The 9,345-nt window shown below is 60.7% G+C and overlaps 1 protein-coding gene across 5 annotated transcripts in view; it reads left to right on the top strand.

The window, feature by feature from the left end:
• The first annotated feature begins 1,091 nt into the window (after positions 1-1,091).
• Positions 1,092-9,345, top strand: part of RGS12 (regulator of G protein signaling 12) — a 175,891-nt gene continuing 167,637 nt past the window's right edge. For all 5 annotated transcript variants that reach the window (XM_058301321.2, XM_058301319.2, XM_058301327.1 and 2 more), the window contains exon 1: positions 1,092-1,190. The gene's annotated coding sequence lies outside the window, so the exon portion shown is untranslated. The remainder of the gene's footprint in view (positions 1,191-9,345) is intronic.

Here is a 9,345-nt window from a genome sequence, read left to right as displayed (position 1 = left end):
GTAGTTTTGGGAGCACCGGAGGGAATATGAAGCACGAGTTATATTCTGATTTTCATACAACCAGTGCGGGCCTTGAGAACGCCGGTGGATTTCCTCCCACGATGAACACACAGCCCAGGAAGGCTCTCGCCTGGTTTGGGTGGCGTCTGCGTAAGCCGAGGCCCAGCTAGCTGGGATTCCAGGACTTGACTTTTGTCACTTGTAGACTTTACAGCAGAACGCTCAGGGGACTGTTTCCTGAAAATACTTCGGTCCTTTTCTAAGAATAAATGGGAACGGAATTTCCAGAGAAATCGTGGTTGCTGAAGAAGGTGAAAACTGGAGGCGGGGGTGGCGGAGACTGGCGCTCGGCTTTCCCTTCAAGGGTGCCTCCTTGGTGTGAGAAAGGTGTGGTGTTCCGGAAAGGCCAGGAGAGAGGGCAGAGGGAACTGGAACGGCTGCTTCTCCTGGGCAGCGGCGCGGCCCCGGGGTGGGCCCAGCAGGTGCGCCGAGGGCCCGGGCAGGTGCGCGGAGGGCCCGGTAGGTGCAGCGAGGGCCCGGGCAGGTGCGCGGAGGGCCCGGCAGGTGCGCGGAGAGCCCGGCAGGTGCGCCGAGGGCCCGGGCAGGTGCGCGGAGGGCCCGGCAGGTGCGCCGAGGGCCCGGCAGGTGCGCCGAGGGCCCGGCAGGTGCAGCGCCCTCCGCAGGGGAAGCAGGCCGGGCCCGGCTGCAGGACCAGATCACTGAGCTTCTGGCCGGAGGGGAGATCACGCTTTCCATCGCGCTCCCCTCACGTAAAATCACTTCCCAGGTGAAAGACCAAGCTCCACGACAGGGACGAGGCCCACAGGTGGGAGTCCGCAGGTGCAGCCGCGCCAGCCAGGCCTCGGCCGGGAAGGCAGCGGAAGTCCCGCCCCCGGAGCCCCAAGGAGCGGCCCCGCCCCGCCGCCTGCGACCCCGCCCCGGCCTCGCCCCTCCCGCCCCGCAGGCCCCGCCCCATCCCCGAGGCCCCGCCCCGCCACTTGGCTCCGCCCGCAGGCCCCGCCCCGTCGCCTGGCCCCGCCCCCGCCCCGCACCCCCGGCCCCGCCCCGCGGGCCCCCTCCCGCCCGCCCGCCCGAGGCGCTGGCGGCTGCCGTGGCGACCGTTGGCGCGGGGCGCGGGGCGCGGGGCGCGGAGCCGGCGGCCGGCGAGGCGGCGCGAGCGGCGCGGCCCGGTAGGTGCGGGCCGGGGGCGCGGGGCGCGGGGCGGGGGCCGGGCCGCCCCGCCCCCGCCCGTTCTTTCTTCTGGGGCGCGCGCGGGCGCCCTGCGGGGTGCCCCGGCGCCCGGGCGGGGGGCGCGGGGGTCTGTGCGGCCCGGCGCCCTGCGCGTCCTCCCCGAGCTCGGGGCCGCCCCGCCCGGCACTTTCCTTTTGTTCCCAACTCCGGGAACTTGTCCCGGGCGACGCCGCTCCGCCGGGAGGCTGCCGCCGCCGGGGGTCGCCGCGGGGCGCGAGCCTTCCTGCAGAGCGGGGCCCCGGGACCCCCACGGCCGGACCCCCTCCCCCACGGCCGGGCCCCCGCCCCCAACCCCACTCCCCTCCCCCCCGGCCCGACCCCTCCCTCAGACCTCCCGCGGGCCTCGAGGGAAGCCGGCTGGGCCTTGCTCCTCTTGGGGAGCAGGGAGCGGAGGCCGTGTCCCTGGGGGGGCCAGACGGGAGGAAAGGGTCTCCCCAGTCAGGCAGTCGGGGTCCGCGGGCCTCTGCGTGAGCTCACTGCGTCCTGGGGCGCCTCTCCACCAAGGTTTGGGGGGGCAGTGACCCGGGAGCGGGCAGCCCCCCGCGTGGGCAGCCCTGCGTGGGGCTCCCCTGGCCGTGGCACCGTCCCCGGGGTCCTGGCTGTCCAGCTTGGAAACGCCAGGAAGCTGGTCCCCGTGTGATGGGCTGGGGGCCGGAGTTTGGCCATTTCCCCTGGACACTTGGGGCAGAGGGTCTCCGGGGAGTGGGAGTCTCAGCAGGGGGCACCTGGCGGCCTTGGGGGTGCACCCAGGGCTGGCCTAGGGCCCTGGCACCTGCTGCCCGCTTGCCAGGATGTGACCCGGCCTCTTCCCCGGGTGCCCAGGCCAGGCCGCTGTGCCGGACACGAGCTCAAGACCACGGGGGCCTTGGTGGCAGGAGGGGCGGCGGGCGAGGCTGGCGCTAACCCCAGGCAGCGGTGTGGGGCGCGGGAAGGTGTCGGGGCTCAGAGGAGGGTGCTTGGGCTTTTCTCCAGAAAGGTGGGAAGTTGCTTCCCCGGCACTTGGTACGAGTGCCAGGCGCCCGTGCGGGCCTCAGGCTCGGGGGCCCTGCGGAGGGAGCCCCCGCTGGCCCAGGCTGGGGTGTAGGCCAGGGCAGTGGCCAGGGCTGAGCGGGGAGACCCCGGGGAGGTGCCAGGGCCGGACTCAGGACAAGCAGGCGTGTGCCTGCAGGGACCAGCTCTGCCTCTCCTCTGCCCATCTGCCCGTCCATCCTGCTGCCCGTCCGTCCCGCTGCCCGTCTGCCTGTCTGTCCTGCTGCCCATCTGCCCGTCCGTCCCGCTGCCCGTCCATCCCGCTGCCTGTCTGTCCCGCCGCCTGTCCGTCCTGCTGCCCGTCCATCCCGCTGCCTGTCTGTCCCGCCACCCGTCCGTCCCGCTGCCCGTCGGTCCCACTGCCTGTTCATCCTGCTGCCCGTCCGTCCCACTGCCTGTCTGTCCCACTGCCCGTCTGTCCAACCACCATCTTCCTGAGCGGCTTCTTGAGGCTGGGCCTTCCCTCAGGCTGCGCCGAGCTGGTGGCCCTGGTGGCCCTGGTGGCCTGGGTGACTCCTGGACTCCTCTGGGCTGGGGACGAGGGCCCGGCGGCTGGCTCCTGCCGCCGCGGGGTCTCAGCCCGTCTGGCAGCCAGCAGCCCGAGGCCGCGGGGGCGGGCACGGCCCAGCACGGAGCCGGCCTGGCCCCCCCCAGCCCCATCTGCTGTGGGACCGTTCTGTGTCCCTCCTCCTGCTTTTCTCACAGCAGCCCAGGGAGCTTCCTAAGGGGGCACCAGAGACCCCTGGCGTGAGACCCCTGCCGCCCTGGCCCCACTCCAGCCCATGCCCGCCGCGGCCCCTGCCCATGCCCTGGTTGCCCCAGCTGGCAGGCCTCTCCTCCAGGCTGGGTCTCCCACCCTCTCGTGTGCTGCCCCTCTGCTCACGAGGCGGTGGGCTCCGGGAGGACGGGTCTGGGCTGTTTTGCCCCTGGTGCCCTCAGCGTTTGTCCCTGCAGAGGACACGGAGCTGGAGGTGGGGATTGGGTCCTGGGTGGTACTCAGCAGCTAGTGCAGGCCTGGGTCGGAGCTAAGGGGCAGCTGGGCCGGACCCCTGTGGGTCTGGGGGCAAATCTGGGGGCGTGGGCTGAGGAGGGGGATGCGCCCTCCTGAAGCCCTGCCTGCGAAGGGGACCGCGGTGGCCCTGCTGGGGAGGGGTGGTGGATGAAGAGATGGGGGCGGCGGGGTGGGGGTGACGTGTCCTGGTGGCAGAGAGCCCGGGAGGATGGCCGGGTGGCGGGGTGCCGAGGGACCCCTTGATGGGAGGAGGGGGCCAGCCCACGGGGCGCCTGCAACGGGCCTTGGAGGAAGGGGCTGGTGGCCAGGCCAAGGTGACAGCTGGGGGCTGGGAGGGCCCGAGGAGAGGGGCAGCACGTCCAGCGGGCGCTGCTGGCGGGAGCTCGCCAGGAGAGGCACAGGGCGACCCGAGCTGGTGGCCGCAGAACTGTCCTTGGGCACGGTCTTGGTCTGAAAGAGGCGGGACACGCCGCAGCGAGCTCACGGTAGCGTGAAGCCACGGAGCCGCGTGTGGCACGTCTGATTTAGTAGGTGGAATTGCTGTGAGCATTTGTTTCTGATGAGCGTCGGTATGAGTTTCCCGTTGCTGCTGTAACAAGTGACCACGCGTGCAGAGGCTTGAAGCTGCAGAAGTGCGTTCCCTGGTTTGGAGGCCAGATGTCCAGGTGGCTGGCCCGAGGCCACGTGTGGGCAGGCCGCGCCGCCCCGGGGGCTGGGGCTGCCTCGAGGCCCGTGCCACGCGGCCGTTCCTGCCCTGCCCCACACTGCGCCGCTGTCTTCAGACCGTTCTGTGCCCAACTCCCCGCCTCAAGAGCCTGATCCGGTCCTGTCTGCCGAGTCCCCGTTAGAACGAGGGGATGCCCCAGCTCCCTGGGCCCCTCCAGCCTCACAGGGTGCTCCTGACTCTTCTAGAAACGACTGTGGCGCCTCTCTTTTCCCGCTAAGGAGGAGCTGTCTCAGTACCTTCTCCAGCGGGCAGCCAAGGCCCTGCTGTGCTGAAGGGGCAACGCCTCGTTATCCCCTGCCCTGCCCTCGGCGGGCATCCTGCCCTCGGCGGGGGTCCTGGGAAAGGAAGATCAGCGTGCGGGGATGCAGTCCGAATGGCGGGGGCGTCGAGTGGAAGGGTCCACGCCTCCTTGGACAGTCCACAGCGTGCGGGCTCTGCAGAGGCACAAGCAGAGTGGGTGCAGCTCCCCCTGCCTTGCAGGGCCCCGCTCCAAAGCTCACCAGGCCCCTCCACGAACGCGTCTGCTCCACGGGAGGAGCTCCTGTGAGGTCCTGGGTCAGATGAAAGGGGGGAGAAAAGGCACCGCCCGTCCTTGGCTCGCTTCCTCCCGGCCGGCCTCGCGGTGCCCAGGCCCCTGGGCGCACCCGGGCCCTCCCCGCAGGGCCCCTTGCTCGCACAGCCGTTTACACACGCGCTGTCCCACCGGCATGTACATTTTTCTGCATCTTTCTTTCGTCCCTTCACCGTGCTTTTGGCTCTCTTTCCAGGACGGTGGACGAGGTGCCACCCCTCTTGCTTGTTCGCCTGCCCCCACCCCACGCAGTTACACGCCGGCGTCCCGAGACCTGGCCGCTGTCGAAGCCGCACTTGTAAAACTTCCTTTAGCGCTTACCTTGTGATTTCTGTCTAAGGCGGAGAGGAGCCCTTAGCTCTTCTCTCCCCACCTGGGCCTCCTCTCCCCCTTCTCCCCGCCTTCTGCTAGCTTTCTTTTGTTGTCGTTAAGTCCGTAGTCTTTGCTTACTTCCCCCCCGCATCCCGTAACTTAAAAAAAAATTAGATAAGTTATAAATTTATGGAAAAATCATGCATAGAAGAGTTCCCATACGCCGCCCTATCAGCACCTTGCATTAGTGTGGTGCGTTTACTGTTACACAGTTGATTTTTTTTTCTAAGATTTATTTTTTATTTATTCCCCGCCCCCCCTCCCGAGTTGTCTGCTCTCTGTGTCCATTCGCTGCGTGTTCTTCTGTGACCGCTTCTATCCTTATCAGCGGCACCGGGAATCTGTGTTTCTTTTTGTTGTGTGTTGTCGTGTCAGCTCTCCGTGTGTGCGGGGCCATTCCTGGGCAGGCTGCACTTTCTTTCGCGCTGGGCGGCTCTCCTTACGGGGTGCACTCCTTGCGCGTGGGGCTGCCCTACGCGGGGACACCCCTGTGTGGCACGACACTCCTTGCACGCATCAGCAGTGCGCATGGGTCAGCTGCACACGGGTCAAGGAGGCCCGGGGTTTGAACCAGGGACCTCCCATGTGGTAGGTGGACACCCTAATCGCTGGGCCAAGTCCACTTCGCTATACAGTTGACGTTTATACACACTTGTATAACTGCGCACTGACTCCAGTCCCGTGTTTGCTGTGGGGCCTGTGCCGACTTCTTTCTGACCTCGTAGGTGGTGCTCATGCAAAGCCGAGCGTTTACCAGCTCACCACCTGCTCATCCAGCTCTGGGTTTCGCTTGCCTGTCGCCTACTATCAAAAACACCTGTTTTCATTACAGCCAGCACCCCTTTTGCTGTTGGGGGAGCCCTCGCTCCCGGCGTCCTCTGCTCCAGTGCAGGGAGCTGGCGGCACGGCCATCAGCCGGAAAGCGCCTGCTGGTGCCCGCGCCCGGGAGCCCCTCGTGCTGCTGACGCTCGTGCGATCCCTCGGAACCCCGGTTTTGAAAGCACCTTTCTTCGCCCTGCAGTGAACGCCTAGTTTAGCTGGGTATAGAATGCTGCCTGGGCAATTTGTCCTCAGAATTGCCCTGGAGCTCCGGGCGCTTTGGGGAGGTGGGCGCCGTTGTGGTTTGTGCTGTGCCGTGTGGGTGCTGCCTCCTCCAGCACCCCGGAAGCCTGCAGGTGCCTCCCATTAGCCCCAGGGTTCTGGAGCGCCAGGGAGATGCACCTTGGGCGCCTGTTGGCTCTGTTTTGCTGTGTGCACTTTCTGGAACTCTGATTTGGAGGCTGGACCTCCTGGGCTGACCCTGCCATTCTCTTGCCTTTTTTCTCCTCTTGTTAATCTCTTAGATGTTTTGTTCTACTTTTTGGGAGGTTGCCTTGCATTGTCTTCTATCCCTTCCATGAATTGTCTTGTAATCCTTTTTTTTTTTTTTAATTTGCAAGAGTTTTTTATGTTTCAATTTTCCTTTTTTGTTTTTAAAAATAACATCTTGTTCTTCATTTAGGGATGTGAAATCTCTCAGAAAATAATTCAGGCTATTTTGAATTTTAATTGTTTTCCTTTTCCTCTTTTTCCTTATTTTTCACTAGACTTTATCTATAGCAGTTTGATATGGTTATGAATTCCAAAAATAGATATTGGATTGTGTGTGTAATCTGGACTGTACCTGGTCATGATTAAATTATGAATAGGGCTTTGATTGGGCCACGTCATTAGGGTGTTGAGTACCTGACGCATAGAATGAACACCGTAAAGTATTTACCTATTCTATATAATTATTATTATTCTGGGCTCGTGTTCTAGCACTTATGGAGAGAGGGTGTTAAAATCTCCAGCTGTGATTGTAGCTGTGTCTCTTTCTCCCTTTAGTTCTTTCAGTTTTGGCTTCATGCATTTTTTTCTTCCCTTCCCTCCCTCCCTCCCCCCGCCCTGCTGTTTTTGTGGTGTGTGTCTATTCACTGTGTGATCTTCTGCATCTATTTCTCTTTTTGTCTGCTCTTCTCATCTTTCTCTAGGTTTCAACAGGATTCGATCCTGGGGAACTCGGATGTGGAGAGAGGTTCCCTGTCACTTGTGCCCCCTCCATTCCTGGTCTCTGCTGTTGTATCTTTTGTTGCACCATTATCTTGCTGCGTGACTCACATCTACTGCGCGGGCACTCGGCTCGCCATGAGGGCACTTGGCTCACCGCATGGGCACTCGGCTTGCCATGTGGGCACTCAGCTAACCGCGTGGGCACTCAGCTAACCGCGTGGGCACCTACATGAGCACTCAGCTTGCCACGCAGGCACCCACGTGGGCACTCGGCTTGCCGTGCAGGCGCTCGGCTGGCCACACATCACTTGTGTAGGCACCTGGCTCACTGCATGGGCACTCGGCTCACCACGTGGGTACGTGGCTCACTGCATGGGCACCCACATGGGTCTTGGGCTCGCCGTGCGGGTACCCACATGGGCCCTCAGCTCATCGTGCGGGCACTTGGCTCACTGCAGGATCTTGGCTTGTTGTGTGGGCACCCACATGGGCCCTCAGCTCACCGCCTGGGTACTAGGCAAACTGTGTGGGCCCTTGGCTTGCCATGTGGGCGCCCACATGGGCACTCGGCTTGCTGTGCAGGCACTCAGCTCACTGTGCGGGCACTTGGCTCGCCACATGGGCACTGGCTCGCCACGCAGGCTCGCTTTCTCGTCTTCTTCACCAGGAGGCCTCAGGGATTGAACCCAGGTCCTCCCACGCGGTAGGTGAAGGCCTTACCACTTGAGCCACATCCACTTCCCAGCTTCATGCGGTTTGAGGGTCAGCTGTTAGGCCCACGCACGTTTGTGGTTATTAGGTCTTCCTAATGAACTGAGCTTGTATCTTGAAGTCTATTTTGCCTGATATTAAGACAGTTACTCCAGCTTTCCTGTGTTTGCTCTTTGCATGGTAGAGCTGTTTTCATTCTTTTAATCTCAACCTATTTGTGTCCTCATAGTTAAAGCCAGCTTCTTAGAGAAGCTTATAGGTGGGGCCTGCTTTTTGGTTTAGTCTGATAATTTCTTTTTAAATGTGAATGTTTTGTCCATTTACACATTTTAGTTTTTAAATATCCTCCAAATCAAAACCCTTTTTATGAGCTAGTAAATAAAAAGTAAACACAGATTCTTCCAAAGCAACATCAAGGTGTGGTGAGTATAAATAAGATTTGGAATAATCTTAAATCCAGTTTTTTTTTTTTTTTTTTTAATTATTTATTTATTATTTTTTTTAAATTACATTATGAAAAATATGAGGTCCCATTCAACCCCACCGCCCCCGCCCCCCACTCCCCCCACAGCAACACTCTCTCCCATCATCATGACACATCCATTGCACCTGGTAAGTTCATCTCTGAGCATCACTGCACCCCATAGTCAATGGTCCACATCATAGCCCAGACTCTCTCACGTTCCATCCAGTGGGCCCTGGGGGGATCTATAATGTCCCGTAATTGTCCGTGAAGCACTATCCAGGACAACTCCACGTCCCGAAAACGCCTCCACATCTCATCTCTTCCTCCCGTTCCCCACACCCAGCAGCCACCATGGCTACCGTTCCCACACCCATTCCACATTTTCTCTGTGGACATTGGATTGGTTGTGTCCATTGCACATCTATGTCAAGTGAGGGCTTAGATTCCATATGGGTACTGGATGCACTCCTCCCGCTTCCAGTTGTAGACACTCTAGGCTCCATGTTGTGGTGGTTGACCTTCTTCAACTCCATGTTAGCTGAGTGGAGTAAGTCCAATAAATCAAAGTGTAGGAGCTGAAGTCTGTTGAGGCTCTGGGCCTGGGTGTCATATTATCAGTCCAGAGATTCAGATCCCCTACATATATCTTAAACCCAGCACCGACTACAATTCCAATAAAGTAGCATTCAAGTCTTGTGAAAAGAGATCCCCTCTGAGTCCAATTCCATCACGCAGAAACACCAGGTCCAAAAAAGGGCTATCTGTCATGGCAGTGAACCCCTTCTGCCATGACCATAGAACCTGTGGGTCTCTTTATCCCTCAAAAGAACCAATACCTGGGGTTGTATCTACCTTATCTGTCTCTTAGACTCTGTTCAGTTGTACATAGGGGTATTCCTTCTGACAACCTCCAGACTCTTTTTTAGAGACTCACAGCCTTATAATCTCATTTCTCCTTTCCATTTCCCCCTTACATTAGGTCAAACAGCTTCCCGAAGTCATGTTATTATATGTAGACAGGTATATTCTGCTGTTCCGCATTGAATCTTTAATTCAAGGTCTCTTTATAGTTGCTTCTTCAGCTGGTATGTGGTAGTGATCCCTCGGTGCCAGGGAGGCTCATCCCCGGGTGTCATGTCCCACGCTGGGGGGAATGCATCGCATCTACACGCTGA

This window comes from Dasypus novemcinctus, chromosome 1 (assembly GCF_030445035.2).
Source record: "Dasypus novemcinctus isolate mDasNov1 chromosome 1, mDasNov1.1.hap2, whole genome shotgun sequence".
Taxonomy (NCBI): domain Eukaryota; kingdom Metazoa; phylum Chordata; class Mammalia; order Cingulata; family Dasypodidae; genus Dasypus; species Dasypus novemcinctus.
This window is presented reverse-complemented; position numbering and strand designations above follow the sequence as displayed.